Below are 18,468 nucleotides of genomic sequence, written 5' to 3'. Positions count from 1 at the left end.
GGTTAATTTTCATCTCTCAAATGACCAATGATGTTGAACATTTTTCATATATTTATTTGCCATTTTTATTTCTTCATCTGAGAATTGCATATTCATCTTAGATGCCCATGTTTTAATTGGGTCTTTGAATTTGGGGGATCTGATTTTTTTCAACTCTTTATATGTTCTAGAAAGAAGTCCTTTGTCTGAGGAACAGTTAGTTAACATTTTTTCCCATCTTATGAGTTGTCTTTTCACTCTGTTGGTGATTTCTTCTGATGTGCAAATGCTTTTTAATGTGATGAGATCACACTTGTTGATTCTTTGAAGTGTTTTCTGTGTAGTCTGTATTTGTTCATGAACTATGTCTAAAAGATTTCTACCTACATTATCTTCCAGTAAATTTAGTGTTTCTGTTTTAATAGTTAGATCTTTGACTTCAGTTTAGTGCCTGGTGACAGAGATGGGTCTAGTGTTAATCTTCAGCATGTGGAAAGCCAGTCTTTCCAGCATTATTTATTAAAGAGGCTATCTTTCTTCCATTGAACATGTTTGTCCCATCTGTCAAAGTTAAGATGGCTGAGTGTGCTTGTAGTTGTGTCTGCCTCTTCTAATCTGTTCCACTTGTCTCCAGGTCTTTTTTGCCAGTACCATGCTAATTTTATCACAGTAGCTTTGTAGTATAATTTCAAGTCAGGAATTGTGGTGCCTCCTGTCTTGCCTTTGTTGCTCAGAATTGCTTTTGCTATTCTGGTTTCAAATGAATTTTAGGAATATTTTATCTAGTTCTGTGAGGTATGTTAATTGTATTCATCTGTATAACAATTTTGGGAGTATGGCCATTTTCACTATGTTGGCTCTTCCTATCCATGAGCAAGGGTTATCTTTTCATTTTCTATTATCCTCTTCAATTTCTTTTTTCAGAGTACTGTAATTTTAAATGTATAGGTCTTTTACTTCCTTCATTAGATTGATTCCTAAATATTTCATTTTTTGATGCTATTGTGAAGGTGTGATTTCCCTAATTTCTCTTATAGTGAGTTGTTGTTTGTGTACAGGAATACTATTAATTTCTGAGTGTTGATCTTGCATCCAGTTACACTACTGAATTTAATTATTAAATATAGAGGTCTTTTGGTAGAGTTTTTGGGATTTTTCCATTTAGAGTATCATAACATCTCCAAATAATGATAATTAAACTTCTTCCTTTCCTATCCTATTCTGTTTATTTCTCTTGTGTAATTGCTCTCGCTAATGTTTCCAGACCTATATTGAATAGGAGCAATGATAATGGACATTCTTGTCTTGTTCCTGATTTTAGAGTGAAAGCTTTCCATTTTCATCCTGGAACAAATTTCTGTCAGATAACAAAGATTCACTATCAGCAAAGATAGATATAATAGCTACATAGCTCCAGCACAAAGAAAGAAAAGCTTAAATACCAAACCTAAAGATTTCCAGAGAAAGAAAAAAACCACTATCTACAAAAGCATGAAAATGAAGAAAATTAAATTACAATAGAAAATTATCTTTGCTGTTTTAAAGAAAAATAATTTTCACTTATAATTCAAAATGCCAAACACCAATAAAATAAAAACAATGACCTATTTCAAGTACTTAGTCTATCCTGATTAATTATTTTTCAAAAAAAATAAAGAAAGAATGTATTACCATGGAACAAGAGTTCAGGACAAAGGATATAAAAAATAATGGTGGCAAAAGAAAAAGTTAAACTTACTGAATCTAGATAATCATTGAAAACATATATGGCAATGAGGAAGATAAATGTGGCTAATTACCATTTTTCAGAATCTATAAAGCAGGCTAGGTAACCTATTCTGAGTTTAATGTTCAACATCATATATGGCATCTTCATCATGAGACAGCTCACTAACCAGGGGCAAGCTGACTGTATTAGACTGTATTACCAACATGGGCAGTGCCTTGTCCTATTGGGTTTAAACATATTCTCTTCAGCCTACACCCTTATTCCAAACTTGGACACTGCCTTATATATTGGAAAATGTTGTCTTTGGTTGGTGACACATTATAAGATGAATAAAATGAGTGCAGGTTAACCCACACCACAGAACTCACTAGTATCATTGTGTCCCCACAGCTTGAGGCAGTTGGCTGAACAGAATGTTGGAATAACAGGTAAAGTTGAAATAAGATGTACAGAAACTGAAACTAAGTGTAACGGTTTATACCTAAATATCCCCCAAAGCCTCATATACTCATAGGTGGCACTTTGAGGAGGTGACTGGATCATGAAGACAGGATACTTATCAGTAGACTAGCCAACTGATGAGTTTATAGCTAAAGGTGATGTTGGGAGGTGAAATCTGGTTGAAGGAGATAGATCACTGGGGTGTGGCCTGAAAGGGTATACTATATCTCCCTCCATCCTTTCTTGATATTTCTCTCTATTTCTCAGCTACCATGCTATGAGCAACCTTCCTTTGCCATGCCACTCTGCCTCAGAGCCAGATCACTAAAACCTCTACAAATTGAGAGCCAAAAATATCCTGCTTTAAATTGTGGACATTGAATATTATCTCAGCAATAAGAAAGTAACTAATATTTTGATACCAGAAGTGGGATTGTTGCTGTGACTATACCCCACTATGTGATTTAGAAACCTTTGGAAGTGGTTTGTGGGAGAAGTTTGGAAGGGTTTCAAGATGTCAGCTGGAGAAGTAGTCCTAGAATATGGTAAGTCAAGTTTGATAGGTAATAGTATAGGATTAGTCTATGGATGAGTTTATAGATAATTGTGCTGTTGGGAGGTATGAGAAGGTAATTAAGACAGCAAGAGATGATTATTATTCCTAACAGCCCTAAGTTCAGCATTTATAGCATGAAGGAGTAAGATTCTAACTGACCAATCCTCCTGAACATAGCAACAACAAATATTTTTACAGAATTTAACATCAACTACTGAAAGATGTCATAGCAGAAACTCATCAGGCAGAATTTGGAAGACACATGGTAGAAGGGACAGAAGCTTTCACCTTATCTTTGTAGTGTGAAAAAGGTCAGAATCCAGGAGAACACGTAGCTATTGGAAATTTATTGAGGAATTAAAGGGAGCAGAGTACAAGAGAATATCAGCCATGAATTATAAATTTTCCCCAAAATTTGCTGACCCTTAGCCTTACATTAGCAGGGCAGAGTCAAAATATCTAACAATAAAAGTAAAGAAATTAAACTGAGATTTGAATTTTCACCTACAGTAGAGCAAACAGAGCAGCACTTGAAACCTAACTTAGTAAATGGTTCAATAAAACAGTAACATCCACACTCTTCAAAATAAGATAGAATTTAGTTTCCCAGACATGACATTAAACTTTATAAGTTAATATCATATTATGATGACACAATAGCTAATAAAAATGTATTTATCTACTTACTGTGAAAACTCAAACTTAGCACCTAGAAGGGACAAAAAGTGAATTACTAGGAAGTTAAAGTTTTTCTCTTGTGCATTCCTTTATCTGCTCCCAGGAAGTACACTCATAAATTTCGATTCCTATGCTTCTGTCTTTCTGTTGTGTTGTAGACAGGGATTGCAAGGAAAACAATACTGGATACATAAATAATCACCCAAAGAGTTAAATACAATAAGTGTAGGAAATCTGTCTACACACTAGGGCCCAAGGAATCCAGCTGAGGGGCTGGATCCCACAGCAATTTCCTGCATGAGTACATCTGAAGACCTAGAGCCCAGGACAGTTCCCCTCATGGGTCTGACTGGAGGCCTAGAACCCACGACAATGATTCATGCAAGTCTATTTCACAGTCCTTCACTGAGAAGGCCCAAAGATCAATGGTAGAAGCCAGAAAGTCTGTGCCAGCAGGATGAGGATTCTACAATGGCTGCAGAAAACAATGCTCAAAGTAAGGACAAAAAGTACCACAGCCATCCTCAGCAGCAAGGTATTGGCTCCTCTGACAATGAGAACAGCTAAGTTCATATCAGGCAGCCAGCGTGACAAGCTTCTCCTGGAGATTGAACAGCACACTATTTTCTCCTCCAGAGCCAGGAAGCAATGCTCAAAGTAAAGACCACAGCTCCCCCAAACTGAACCGCAGCCATACTCAGCGACAAGGTTCTGAGCTTCTTGTCAATGAGAACAGCCAAGTTCTTATCAGAAAAAAAGTTTAGGGGGCTGGGGATTTAGCTCAGTGACATAAGCGCCTGCCTTGCAAGTGTACAGCCGTGAGTTCGATCCCTGGTACTGATCTAAAAAAAAAAAAAAAAAGTTAAACAAGCTCCTCCTGCAGAACCAGTTGCAACAGGAGAGCCAACAACACTCAACTCCTCCTCTCTCTAGTTCTCCTTTTTATCTTAGCAACAATCCTCAGTGGTCATCCACACTCAGCACCCACCATGCTGGTTCAGTTGAACTGGTATTACAAGATGTCAACCTGTTATCAATCCATCATAAATTGGCTTATACCAATGCAAAGCCCTCATAGAGGGTAGTAGAGCCAGAAGAATGTAGTTAGTATATTTATTCCCCCTAAATACTCCTTACAAAGTTACCTGAAGCTATTTATGTCTTCCATTCAAAAGTCAATAATCCATAAAAGTTAGCATACCACGTATCTTCCTCAAAGTATTAGGAAATATTTTCCCTGTCCATAGTGTTTTAGACCTAATGACAGTGGCAAAATTTATTTGTTGCTAAGTTCCAGGTTAATGCATCTTAGTCAGTTTAAGACATCTGCAATCTTTTAAATTCAGGAAGTGAAGTCCTATATATTTTTCTATCTCAATCATTATTCCCAAGGCAAATTAAAACTTGAGTTTCTCAACTGTAAATCACCCAAGATATATTTCCTTTCAGTTTCCTAGGAAATACTCATTTAAAAAATGACTACATTCAATGGCAATTTGTTAGTCAAACAATGTAAGTTAACAGAACAAGGCAGTTCTTCCTGAAAATCTATTGAATCTGAGGTAGTCATTTCTTAAAATTTAAGTTCATTAAGATAATTTAAGTATATATGATAATCACACTCATCAAAGGGAATTTGTACCTGTAACACAACACATCTTGATTGTCTTTTTTCCTGTCCCATACCCTCACCTCCTTTCAGCCTGTCTTCCTTTCCTTATTTACAAAGCTTTGTTTGAATTTTCTCTTCTTTTCTCATTTTTTGTTTTCCCTTCCTTCCTTTCCTCTCCTCCCTGTCAAGTTCCCCTTTCCTTTTGAGCAATTTCTTACCTGATGTCTGTAGTGTCTGATGTCTGTAGATCTACAGAAGCCAGTCCTCAACTGTCAGCATCAGAGTTCCACAATTGTTTTTTGATAACCACTTACTATTCTTTTCCCCCTACATTATCAATGGGAAAATAGGTAAACATGTGGGATAGAGGCCCAAACATGCTGCATTATTAATTTGTCTTCTCACTTCTAAGATACTATTATTGATCACAGCTTTCATTTCTACATTACTCTGTTCTTTTCCTTCATCTTTATTGTATACATAATAACTTTTGCAATGTTTAGGTTAATGATAGTGATTGACTCTTTCATGTTTTCTAAGTTGATGTCAACCCTGTACATTATTAAAAATGCTAAGAATGTAAACATGGTTTTCTGCAGTTCTATCAATGTAGACTATTGTGATATTTTAACAGCCTTATCTTCAATTTTTCAATTACATTCACCTTCTCTTGCCTTTTCACAGTTCTGTTAAAAATAAAATAATAGTAAATGTTTTATTGAATCACCAGGTGTCTTGATGCCTTTACTCAAACAAACCTGCTACACTCAAAACCTACTGCATGGTTGTATATAGAGATTCTCTTTGTATTTCTAGAGATGAATTGATTCCATTATTTTAAAGAAACCAAGATTTTTTTGTGTGTTTTAGTGTTCATCTTCATTTAGATACAGCCCAACCTTAAATAACCTCTTTGCAAGTGCACAGGGAATATCTTATGAATCTTTTGACATTATTCATTAGATTTTTAAAATTATTTCTTCACTGTCTTATAACATTCAGTACTATTGATGGAAAATGTGATACCAGACCTGTCATTTTCAGCACGTCATATTTTTTTAAGAAAAATTTCAGGCTTTTCTCTTTATCCTTAGGAATTGACTTTTCACAATGATATGCCTAGAGATATGCTTTACTCATTGTTCTGAGAACTCAGTGTAGTGGGTTCTTTTTTTAATTTTTACTTTAAAGATAATAAAATCAAGCAAAACAAAACAGAATAAAGCCAATCAAAACAAACCAGTATAAGTATACAGGACTTCAAAACAATATGAAATCAATGATGGTTACCATAATGCCTCTTGTTGTCTTCAAAATAGATGTAGATATCATCAGACATAGTAAAGTCAAACAAAACAGACAGAATACAACCAACAAAAACAAAACAATGAATGCAATATAGGACTTCAAAATAAGATAATAGTAAGCTCCAAAATGGCTATCATAATACATCTCCTTATGTTTGAAATAGCTGCCCATGCCATTGGATATAACAGAATCAAACAAAACAAAACAAAATAAAACCCAACCCAACAAAACAATGAGGGTTACACAGGACCTCAAAACAAAATAATACGAAATTAACAATGGCTACCACCTTCAGAAAGAGATCTCCATAGATGCTACATCACGTATTGTTATCCTCCGAATGAATGATCAGACTACTGGCTTTAGGCCTGCAAGTTCAGTGAAACACTGCACACTACAAGCATTAAATTGTATTTTACCTTGATACCTGTGTTTATCTGGATCAGCTGGACACTTAAAGTGGTGGTGGGGGGGGGGTCGTTGGTTCTTCTGGTTTCCTAGCCTGCATACCGGAAAGGACTGGCATCTGGCTCTCCACACAGTGGCCCATGCATTGTGCTGATTCCCAGGGAGGGCTTGCTTCTTGATGACTTGTCCTCTTCCTATGCAGTCCACAAATCACACAGATTCACAGGAAAAGGCTGGCATAGGGCTGTCCCCCCAAGAGCCTGTCAGTGCAGTCTTTAATTGCAAGTTTCAGCACCAAAAAAAAAAAAAAACAAAAAAAAAAAACACTTTGTATTTTTTTAAAAATAATTGTCTCCATGCCACTTTCTTTGCATTCTCTTTTTGGAACTCTGGCTACATAGTCTATTACCTGTTAATTTTAACTTTTCTGCCTTCTTAAAATTTCCCATTTTTATCTTTCAAAGTTTCTATTAAATTATTTCCTAGTGGTATTTGAGCTTCCTTGAGATAAGTATCTTGAGGTCATGTCATGTTGGGCATCAGGGGTATCAGTATGTTAAGAATCACAGACATTGACCTAATGTGAAGAATCAGGGTGAACTGGAGTTGAAAAATGAAAAAACTGTTTGCAAAATCAGAAGACAATCCCACAGATATGAAAATAACCATGTGAAGTGTGTGGCTAAGGCAGAAAGTCAAATTTAAAGAGCATCTATTAAATAATATATCACAGTTTGTATCTAGACATTCACCCAAGGCTCACCAAAGTGAGCTTCTCAGTGGGAACTTTTAAAGGTGATTTGATCATGGATGCATATTTATCATTCAGTTAGACCACTGGCCTGGAAAAGTCTCTCTCTCTCTCTCTCTCTCTCTCTCTCTCTCTCTCTCTCTCTCTCTCTCTCTCCTTCCCTCCCTCTCCCTCTCCCTATCCCTCTCCCTCTCCCTCTCCCTCTCCCTCTCCCTCTCCCTCTCCCTCTCCCTCTCCATTGTTATGTAATGAGGTGCTTCTCCTGTGCTCCACATCATGCTATCTTGCCTGGGAGGCCTGACTATGGACTGAAACCTCTACAAACTGTAAACCAAAATAAATCTCTTCTTTAAATTATGGGTATTAGATATTTTGGCCCAGTGACAAAAAATGTCACTATGATGAGAGCCAGCACAATTTTCTTCAGTTTCTCTATCAACATCTCTGCTCTACTACATGTGTGTGAATACACACACAAGCACCCTAACACAACCATGGCTACAATAAATTACCATATACCTCCAGCTAAGCCTTATCACTGTTGTACCCCATTGACTGATTCAGGGATTGATATCCAAATTCATCAGTCTCTTTTCTAGTAATTTTAAATAAATTTCAGAATAGCCTTAGATTTATAGAAAAGATCTGAAGATAATCCTTGTTTCCATATCTGATTGACCATTATTAACATCTTACACTAATATGATATGTCTTAAAATTAATGAACCAACATTGATGCATTATATTAAGTTTCCCTGTTTTTAATGACCTTGACAGTTTTGAGAAGTTCTTATCAGGTATTGTGCAAAGGTTTCTCAATTGGAATTTATCTAATGTTTTTTCTTGATATTGTTATACACTAACAAAAAGAGCTTCATTATGTTTGTGTTATGCCCAAGTTATATGACCAAAGTACCTGTAGCATCGTCATAGTGTTCTGTATGCACCATTTTTCTGGGTGACCTAATTGATATGTTAACCATTGCTGCCATCTGTAAATGACAGATCTTATCTAAAATTGAGTGCTAAAATAAATTGACAAAGGATTGTAATTCCTGCGAGACTTCTCTGTCTTCTGCAAAGGGAAACAAAGGTCTTCCTCATTCCTTAGCAGATCAAGGATTTTTCTCATTTCCTGATCCACGCCCATAACCCCTTACTTTGTAAATCGTGCTTTCTACAAAAAGTCTGGAAAGTTTTGAGGGGGACGCACAGCTTTTGCAAACTCCAACTGCACTGTGTCGCTGGGCCCAGGATAAAATAAATCAGCAATGCTTTTTTAAAAAAACTTGTCTTGCCCTATTTTTGGACTTGAGATTGGGGAGGTGGGGGCTCATTTTGGGCTATAAGAATATAGCTAAAGTACATCTGAAGTCTTATCACCTATTAGTTGAACTTACAGCCCCTGAAGTGTTGATGTGCACTTACCAGAAGTTTCCCCAGCTGACACAATCAACTAGTGCTGCCCAAAGTACACATGCCTTCGGTCCTGCAACACCTCAGGGCTATTGGTGCTGCTCCAGATGGAATTTGAGACAGCCTTTCCATGTTGGTCTCAGCTTTGGGGCTTCAGCAACTCTCCTGATGTTCTGGCCAGTTTTACTGATTTCTATTTTTACTACCTCCATCTTCACCCAGTTTTCTCTCACAGGCAATGTTTTTTGATACAAAATGTGCCTTAATAGAAAGCATCAAAATATTGCATTTGGTATTCTGTACAGCATGTATTATGCACTATAATGACAGTCATTACTGTAGGGAAATTTCAGTTCATTCAAAGAACCAAATTTTAAGGTAGATCTTTTCCTAATACCATGAATTTGAAAACTGTCATTCAGAAAAATGGATGTGTCTGTTATAATATATGGGAAAAATGAAATTTAATCACAGTCTTCTCATCTCAACTACCATTCTCATCTTATAATACACACAGCATGCACTAAAAGAGTACTAAGTTAAGCTATACATTTATTCCTTGTTGAAAGGAATATGTAGCAGCCTTATGTGGGGCCATCTGCATAGCACAGCTACCAATAAAATTAAGGTATTGTCCATCTGAAACATCACTGTATGAAAATTGTGAGAGTAAATTCTTCTTTTCTCAAATATATTATAGAAAGTATAAAAAAGGTAAAGAAATGAGGACCTATTACTGCTAATGATTTGTAACAATAAAAAAGCATAAGTCCAACTTCATCTTCTCTCATTAAATTTATAATCCAAAATAATAATATATAATTGAAAATTTGGCTTGAATCTTACTTTTAATTGCAAGCTAAAATCCATCTTTATCTAAAAACTACATAAAATGCTTTAGTGTAACCTATATAAATTGGAAAATGCACTGCTACCTGTTACTGATAGTTCTGCATATTTTATCTAAAGTCATTATATTAACTTGTTTTCCTTCTTCTTTTTTTTCCAGTAGTGGGACTTGAATGCAGAGTTTTTTCTCAGTGTTTTATAGAGGGCCCTTTTCCTGTCGGCATTGTGGTCTTGGAAGTTTACATTTGTAATTCCATGGGAATGTTACTGAAATTCTAGCAAGTTAATTCAAATCTACCACTTCTAGTGCAACCCATGGTGAGGATGAAGGTACCAAGAAATAATGATAGCTATGAGCAGCCAAGGAGTCATCATTCCAGCACAGATGAAAAGGTTCACGGAACAAAAGCCTCAGCCAGGGCCTCACTTAGATTTTATTAATTCGTGAAAAAGGGAGTGGCTGGAGGATGAGTGACTGTGAGAAGAGTGGGAATTACTGAGCACTATGAGCTGTGCTAGCTAGGAGGCCAGAAAGCACCTCTGCAATGTGCTGAGACAATTGAGGTAGCATTTACTGTTTAGGCTGCTATGCTTCAGTTCTGATGTGCAAACCTTTCTTCCCCTGAGAAGTCATAGCCTCTTTATCTCAAGGCTCAAACTCAGTTGACAGCCCTGGAGCTTTGGCTCTGCATCCTGCTGGGCTCAACAATGTGGGGAAACATTGGGGCAGGGAAACAGTGACTATCACCTGGCTTCAAAGATTATGCATCAGTACTTCGGGCAGCTTATTTACATTGCTTAGAGCCCACTGAAGAGTGAAAGAAATAGCCTAGGCAGCTCTGTACATATCAGTATACAGAGAGAGGGGCAGGTTTAGCCAAAGAAGAGCTAACTGCTCTGTATTCAAGGAGAGATCCAGGTGGTCTTCTACAGCATTTTATGATTTTTTTTTTTTTTTTTTTTTTTTTTTTTTTTTTTTTTTAGTTTTTGGTTTGCTTTGTTGTTGACCAGCTCTCACTAAGTTGCTAAATTGCCTTGGCGAGGCTTAAATTCCTCAGCTAGGCTTAAACTTGCAATCCTTCTGTCTTAGCCTCCCAGCTGAGATTATACCCCGCACTAACTTTCTATTGATGATCTAACATTATCACATATTCAGTGGCTTTAAACAACATGTTTATTATCTTACATCACTGTAGATCAAATCTGATATGAGTCCCTCCAGGCTGAAATTACATGTCTGAAGCCTCTTGAGAAGGATCCATTTCATTTCTCCTAGAGATTTTTCAGCAGACTTTGGTTCCTTCTAGTTGTATGACTAAAGTCATCATTTTTTATTGGCTATCAACTAAGAGCCATCTACATTTCCAAGGCCACTACACTTCTTGATTCATACTTTCCTTTCTTTATCTTCAAGCCTAGCATTGATAAGTAGTGTCCTAAAACTTCAAATCGCCCCTTTGTCCTATCTCTGACCTAGCCAGAAAAGGTTCTCCACTTTCAAGAACTCATATGATTAAATGGCTTCACAAAGATAATTTAACATAGTGTCCTCATTTTAAAGTTTGTTCCTTTAATTACATCCGCAAAGACCTTTTTTTCCATGGAAGGTAACACATATTCCAGGAATCAGGCTTGGACACACTGTATCACTATTATATTGCTTACCCCAGCTTGTAGTCAGATCACTGCAACATTCAACCACATAAACTGTTGCAGTAATTTAAATTCCTAGTTCATTTGCTAAACTGGAATAAACAAAAGTTTCCAATTTTATGTTGGATTTAAGTTTTTCTTAATTTTTCTCTCCGTGAGAAATTTGTATCTTAAATTTAACAAGTGAATAGATAGATAGATAGATAGATAGATAGATAGATAGATAGATAGATGATAGATGATAGACAGACAGATATAAAGATATAGATATGGATCTCATTTACACTGAACTTTGCAAACCATTTTCGTGAACAACACAGTTGATAAGTTCCATTTGATGTCTTTTCATTTCCTCAGAAAACCATCCACTGACAATGATTTCAGAAAGAATTTAGGGGCAACCCATTCAGGACCCCTCCTATCTCTCAGGAGCCATTCCTATTTCCTATTCCCCATTCCTTTTCTCTGATAAATTCTCCTACTCTAAACCTCTATTGTTTCTTAGAATTCATTCTTCAAGTTTGGGGGACATGAATTTGGTATACCAGAAATTTAGCAGGTTGGAAGCTACATTTAGTTCCCTGTATCACTTGGCAGGCTTGTATCATTAAGAAGACCCAGTGAGATAACTGAAAGGAGATAAGTGTTTGCTTCTGTTCAGTGGGACATTTTACTTGTGTAGGCAAGGTCTTGCATTTCTGTTTTGTATATGCTGCATTTGGATTAACTGGTCACTGAATTTATTGATGCCCCCTTACCTGATCTCTTTGACTGGTTAGACAACATCACTAGAGAAAAGTAATGTTAGAGTATCAAAGTCTGATAGACTTTGATATGAAATGCTGTAAAATGGATCTTTTATGAAATCTAGTTTATATTTAGAAAATATACATTCCTATTAATAAATCATGGGAAACCACCTACCAGGGAAAGATAATAGGTTGGCAGATGTTCTCCAAACATGGAGGTCAGCTTTCACTGGGAGTCTGGCCCAATCAACACCCCTGTACACTTTAGAGGAGATGTCAAGCCTTCTCTACCTCAGTTTCCATTCTGGTCTGATCTCACACTGCTGAGAAGGCAGTCTTAGCTCTTGAGATCCCCATTCTCACCTTCCCAGGCCAAGGGTGACTATTCATAGGCAAGTTGTTTCAACAACTCACCTTGAACATTAGAAGAAAAGACTTTCTTTTTATGATTTCATTTCTGATCTTTTCCTGACACTTTGTATTTTCCTTTTTTGGAGGCATGTTTCTGCTAAATACTAAAAAAGGAAGAACTCTTGAACTGTCCCAACCTTCCCTCCTATCCAACAACTAAGAAATTTAAGTTTAGCTTGTAGAAAAATGAGTATTTGATAACACTTAAGACAGGGAAGTCATTTTAGGTGAGGGACATATACCTCTTCTCTGGGTCAGATGAGACACTGGAGAATGACCATGAAAGCTATATGCTCTGGTTATCCTGGGTGTGGGAGACTAAACCTAAGACCCCCATGGAAAGAACCAGCTTCTGGGTGAGACCAGAGGGAGCTCTTTCCTAAACAAATATTCAAGGGGCCAAAAACACATTTAGTTTATGATAGAACTGTAGAGAGGAGAAAGAGGAGGAGGACTGGCGGCGGCTGAAAAGATAAGAAGTATAAAATATAAGTAACCTTTATTTTGGGAATGCGGTGGGGGGGGGAGTGCGCACTGGGAAACAGAGACGCTGGCAGCATGTTTGGGGGGAGGGTCAGTGGGAGAAAAGGAGGCACTGAGAAAAACTCCGAAAGGCTGCAAGGGAAGAGCTGTTATCTCTTTAAGTGCGGGGAGGGGGAGGGATCCTAGACAGGGAAGCTGGTGGGAAAGGGGCACATTCCCAAAGCAAAGATAAGAGAGTTTTGTAAGCTTATTGGCAGTGTGATAAGCCATAAATAGTTATGGTTTCTGGGGGGGGGGACAGGAAGGAGTCCCCGAGATAAAATCTGGTGTTGGGTCTAGCCCATGGGGCTACAATCAGATGAGGCAACAGACCGTGGTCTGTCAGGATTTAGAGTCGTCACACAGTACCCCAGACCGACGGATTGGCTATATAAAAAGCTTTAAAGTGAGGGTCTCTCAGTGTGGGCTGTCCAGAGTGGACATCAGCTTGCCCAGAAAGCCCCAAAAGCTCTGAAAAAAAAAAAAAGTGAGGGCCTAGGTTTGAGCTGTCTAAAAGACGTGAAAGGGTCACGAACCCAGGCAAAGAGGGGAGAAAATCCACGTGAGCCTGGCTCAGCGGCTGTCTCTGGGGAGTTGCTCACCTGTGGTAAATTGGTGGGTGTTGTTTGAGAACCAGCAGCCAAGCATAAAATTGCTGAGTGTAGAAGTGAGGAATTATAGGATGCAGTCTGGTGGATCTTGAACAGCAGGGGACTCGAAACTGGGAAACAGCCCCCGGAGTCTCTCACCTGATGTTCCTGGTCATGGCACCATCTAATAGAACTGTGGAAGGGAGGAAGATGAGGAGGAGGACCTGCGGCGGCTGAAAAGATAAGAAATATAAAACATAAGTAACCTTTATTTTGGGAATGCGGGGAGAGACACCCCCAAGCCCCTGGGGCATGGCATCTCTACCTCGGGGCTGGCGATCTCTCCGTGGAACACGTGGAGTGAGGCACATAAGTAGCCTCGGCCTGGGGTGGAATCTAAGGGAGCATTAGGGATGCACATTGGTCTTAGTTTGGCGCCAGAGGTAATTCCTAAGGGTGGGGGGAGATAGGAGCTCCCTGGCTTTACTGGCTACAGTATCCGGAGTGGGCCAAAAACCCTTTCATATCAGCAACCCTTTCAGTTTAAAAAAGAATCCTCCTGATTCTCTCTCTCCTCCTCTCTGTCTGGTTGTATCATTTATGTGTAGGGGAAGGAAGTATTTTTGCTAATGTGTAAATCATGGTTGTTGAATGATGAGTCTAAGCTTTAACCTGTGAACTTCATACGTGTATTAAAGATACAGAGACAGACATTTTAGAATGGAATTTGAGTAAAACTTAGTCTTGTTTTGCTGCAAAAGAAGATTGCTTAGGTGATTAGACAGGTAGCACAAATGTCTTGGGGATTCCTTTGCTCCAGGATGCAGGGCAGGATTCTTTGGAGTCATTACTTGCCTCTATCTATCCCTCGAGGTGATCTCCTTTGCAGTCTTGTAAGTGCTCCAACCACTTTCAATTTGTCCTTTGATATTTTTCCCCTCATTCCTTCCCAAATAATTATAAAACAGTTGTTCAGGTCTCTGGTTATTGATTTAATTTTGTTAGTGATGCTTCCTTCTTCAAAATGACTGTTATAGCTAGAATCAATTGTAACTTGTGCTTTTGGAAACACAAGCAGGAGTTAGGAGTGGAGACTCTGAAGAAAATAAGAGTGCCAGTCAGTCACGGTGGTTAGTCTACCCAACTTCCAAAAGGCAGCCACGTAGAGCAGGTCACCTTGGGGAATACCTTGGGGGAACATGGAACCCAAATAGCAATTAAAAGGGATGCTTAATTTTTCCCTTGCTGTTTTTGGAAAACTCAATGTCAAATTCCCCTACTCTTTTAAAATGTACTTCTTTAAGGGTCAAGCAAATGTCAGTGCTTGAGCTTTAATTATTGAGAAAAGAATGTTTAATATTTTAGTGTCATGCATGGCCTGCCTACCCCTTCGAGGCAAAGTAAAATGCAGGGAGAAGTATTGATTATGATAGTATTTCACAACTACAATTGTTCTGTAAGAAAGAGGGCGAGCTGTTAGAATTACCTTATGTAACTTACCTTATGTTATGACTTATTTTTTTGTATTAAGAGATAATCCTTACTTGTGTTCAAAATGAAAATGTAAGCCACAGGAAAACCAGACCTGTTTGGCACCTTACATACACACGCATCCACTATCACTGAACCTGAGTCTCCCCTCTCTTGCCCTTTGAATCCCAAGGATGAGGTTTCCATGGCAACGTTAATCAAAGCCTTACCTACTACTACTGAAGCTGAGGGTGAGGTTTCCAAAGCAACCTTAATCAAAGTCTCCTTAATTTTTGCAATCATTTTAAATTGTCAGCTACTCATCAGGAGATAGATGAGAACCCCTCTGCCTTCTTAGACTATTTACAAGAGGCAGTGATGAAACATACATTTCTGGCTCCTGATTCAATAGAAGGACAGATTATTCTTGAGACAAGTTTATTACCCAGACAACCTCAGTATTAGGAAAAAAGCTACAAAAGATAGATTTTGCTACAGATATCTCACTTGATACTTCAATGAGGATGGCCTCCTCAGTATTTTATAGTCGAGACTAGGAGAAAACCAAGGGGAAGAAAATAGAGGCCAAGAGAAAGTGGCTGTCTTGCTTGTGGCCTTAAAAGGAATAGACCCTAAGTCTGATTCTTGGGGCTCCAGGGAAAGCTCCGTGACTAAATTCACCTGCTACCACTGCAGAAAGCCAGGACACCCTACGAGGGACTGTGATTAAAAAACATCATGACAAGAGGTCCCTGAGCCATGCAGTCAAGGGACTGTAAGAGTGATCACTGGAAATCAGACTCATCCAGCAAGACTGAAGGGCTCCAGGGAAGTGTCTGCCTTTTCCTTTTGACTCCTTCCATGGAGAAGCCCTAGGTAATCATTATATAGAAGGTAAAAGAAACCAGCATATTGCTGGACACTGATACATGTCTTTCAGTCCTTCTTTTCATCACTGGCCATCCTTCCAGTTGTCATACTTCAGTAAAAGGAGTCACTAGAGAGGTGGTAACTCATTATTTCTCATGACCATAAGGCTGTACCTGGGATGGCTTTCTTTTTACACATTCCTTTTTAATTATGCCTGAAAGTCCAGCTCTCCTCCTGAGGAGATCTTGCTTGAATATTGTAATATACATGCAGCCAGGTCAGGTATGCTGTCTCCCCCTAATGGAGACAGAAATAGTCCGAAGTATGGACAACTAAAGGTAAAAGAGATGGATCAATAAGACCTGCAGTGGGAGTACATCTCAAAGATTTTATTCTTTTTCCTCACCAGAGACAGCACCCTCTAGGGCTTGAGGTTAAAAGAGGGTTATTGCCTATAATGGACGACTTAAGGACACAAGGTTCACTAGAACTCTGTAATAGTGCATGCAACATTCTATTCTTGGGAGTTCGAAAACCCAGTGAGAAGTGGAGATTGGTACAGGATCTTAACGTGGTAACTGAGGCAGTAGTGCCTATTCACCTGGTAGTACGCTCTCTAACCTGTACACTCGCCTTTCTCAGATCCCAGCAGATAGCAGTTGTTGGTGTTAGATGTAAAAGATGCCTTGTTTTTATTCCTTTACATAGTTTCCCAGCTTCTTTTGCCTTGCCAGTCCTCTCAACTGACTTGGACTTTGCTTCCCCAAAGGTTCAGAGACAACTCTCATCTTTTTGGATGAGTGCTTTCCCATGACTTGATATGTTTTGGATTTTTCCAAAGTCATGGTCTTACAATATGTAGATGATACCCTGTTGTGTGGCCCCTCAGAAGAGCTCTCCAGCCAAGCCACTCATGCTTTGCTGAATTTTCTAAAAGATGGAGGTTATGAATTCTCAACATCTAAGGCGCACCTTTGCAGACTTGATGTAAAATACTTTGGCCTTAGCATATCTAAGGGAATACAAAAGCTATGGGAAGAGAAAATTAAACCAGTACTTGCTTTCCTGCAGTCCAAGAGTTTGAAGTAGCTAATGGGATTGCTATTATGGGCTTTTGTCATCTTTGGACAGCAGGGTATTGTGATATCACATGACCCCTTTATCAGCGTATGAAGGAAACCCATAAAGCAGGTACCCATATTTAACCTGGGAATTTGATTCTCAAACTGCATTCCAGAAGAATAAACAAGTACTTCTAAATGCCCTAGCACTGAACTTTCTGACTGGACTCCATTTAATCTGTATGTTGATGAAAGTCTGGGTATGGCCTTGGGAGTGCTTATGGAGAATTGAGGACCTGCTCAGCACCCTGTAGGATATCTGAGTCAGGAATTAGACATTGTAGCAAAGGGATGGCCTGCATGCCTTAGAGCTCTTCTGGTACCTAAGACATCCAAGCTGAATTTAGGCAAAGAACTCACAGTATTATACCTTATTATGTGGCAGGACTACTTCCAAAGGCTATCAGACAACCAACTTCTTAAAGACTCTATTTCTAGAAGGACCAGCTATCCAAATAAAGACATGTTCTTCCTTAAACCCTGCAACCTTTCTATCAGAGAAAGAAGAAATTGAGACTGAAAGACATAACTGGAAACATACGTAGCCAGAGAAGACTTGTTAGACACATCTCTTACTGATTTGACCCTCTTCTGTAATGGCAGCTCCTTCACGGAAAATAAGACAAGAAAGCCAGAGTATGCAGTAGTGATTCTACATCAGACACTTGAAAGTTCCTCACTTGCCTCTAGGTCTAGTACCCAGTTAGCAGAACTCATAGCTCTGACAAATGCTTTACAACTCACAGAAAGAGAGTCAATACTTACACTGATGTTGATTATATGTGCTTAACTCCAGCTATAAGATAAGTTTGTAGAAATACTCCCATATGTTGGGAACAAAGAAATCACTCTTATTCTCCTTGGCCTAACACTACTAAATACTTGGGATGGACACTTCTGAGCAGTGTATATATGCTATAACTTTACAGGCTAAAGACTGGTTTGCAACAGACTGGTTTAATTGCCCTGGAGTCAGATGGAAAGCCCCCAGTGACACTCAATGGTCCTGTGGAACCAATTTGTGGCCTAAATAGGGCAATAGGGTTAGCATTTGCATGGTTACAAAGCAAGTGTGTCAAAAGTTATCAACCAACCTGCAAACTTTCCCTGTCTACAATATCAATGGTCTAGAAGTGTGTTTCACTGGTTAAACTCCTGAGCTCTGTTTCTTAAATGAAGAGGTAAAATTAATGAGGCAAGTCATCCTCCAAAAATCCTCTAAAATCTGATGGCATTAGGCAAAGGGGTACTTCTGCATTGTAAAAGCTGAGTGATGTGTGTACATTCCTGATCCTTCTGCTAATATCTCAATGGCTGTTCAAGATATTAAATGATAGTTAAAGCCATATACTTTC

This window comes from Cavia porcellus, unplaced genomic scaffold (assembly GCF_034190915.1).
Source record: "Cavia porcellus strain 051 isolate PalLab524CR breed Dunkin Hartley unplaced genomic scaffold, mCavPor4.1 scaffold_15, whole genome shotgun sequence".
NCBI lineage: Eukaryota > Metazoa > Chordata > Mammalia > Rodentia > Caviidae > Cavia > Cavia porcellus.
This window is presented reverse-complemented; position numbering follows the sequence as displayed.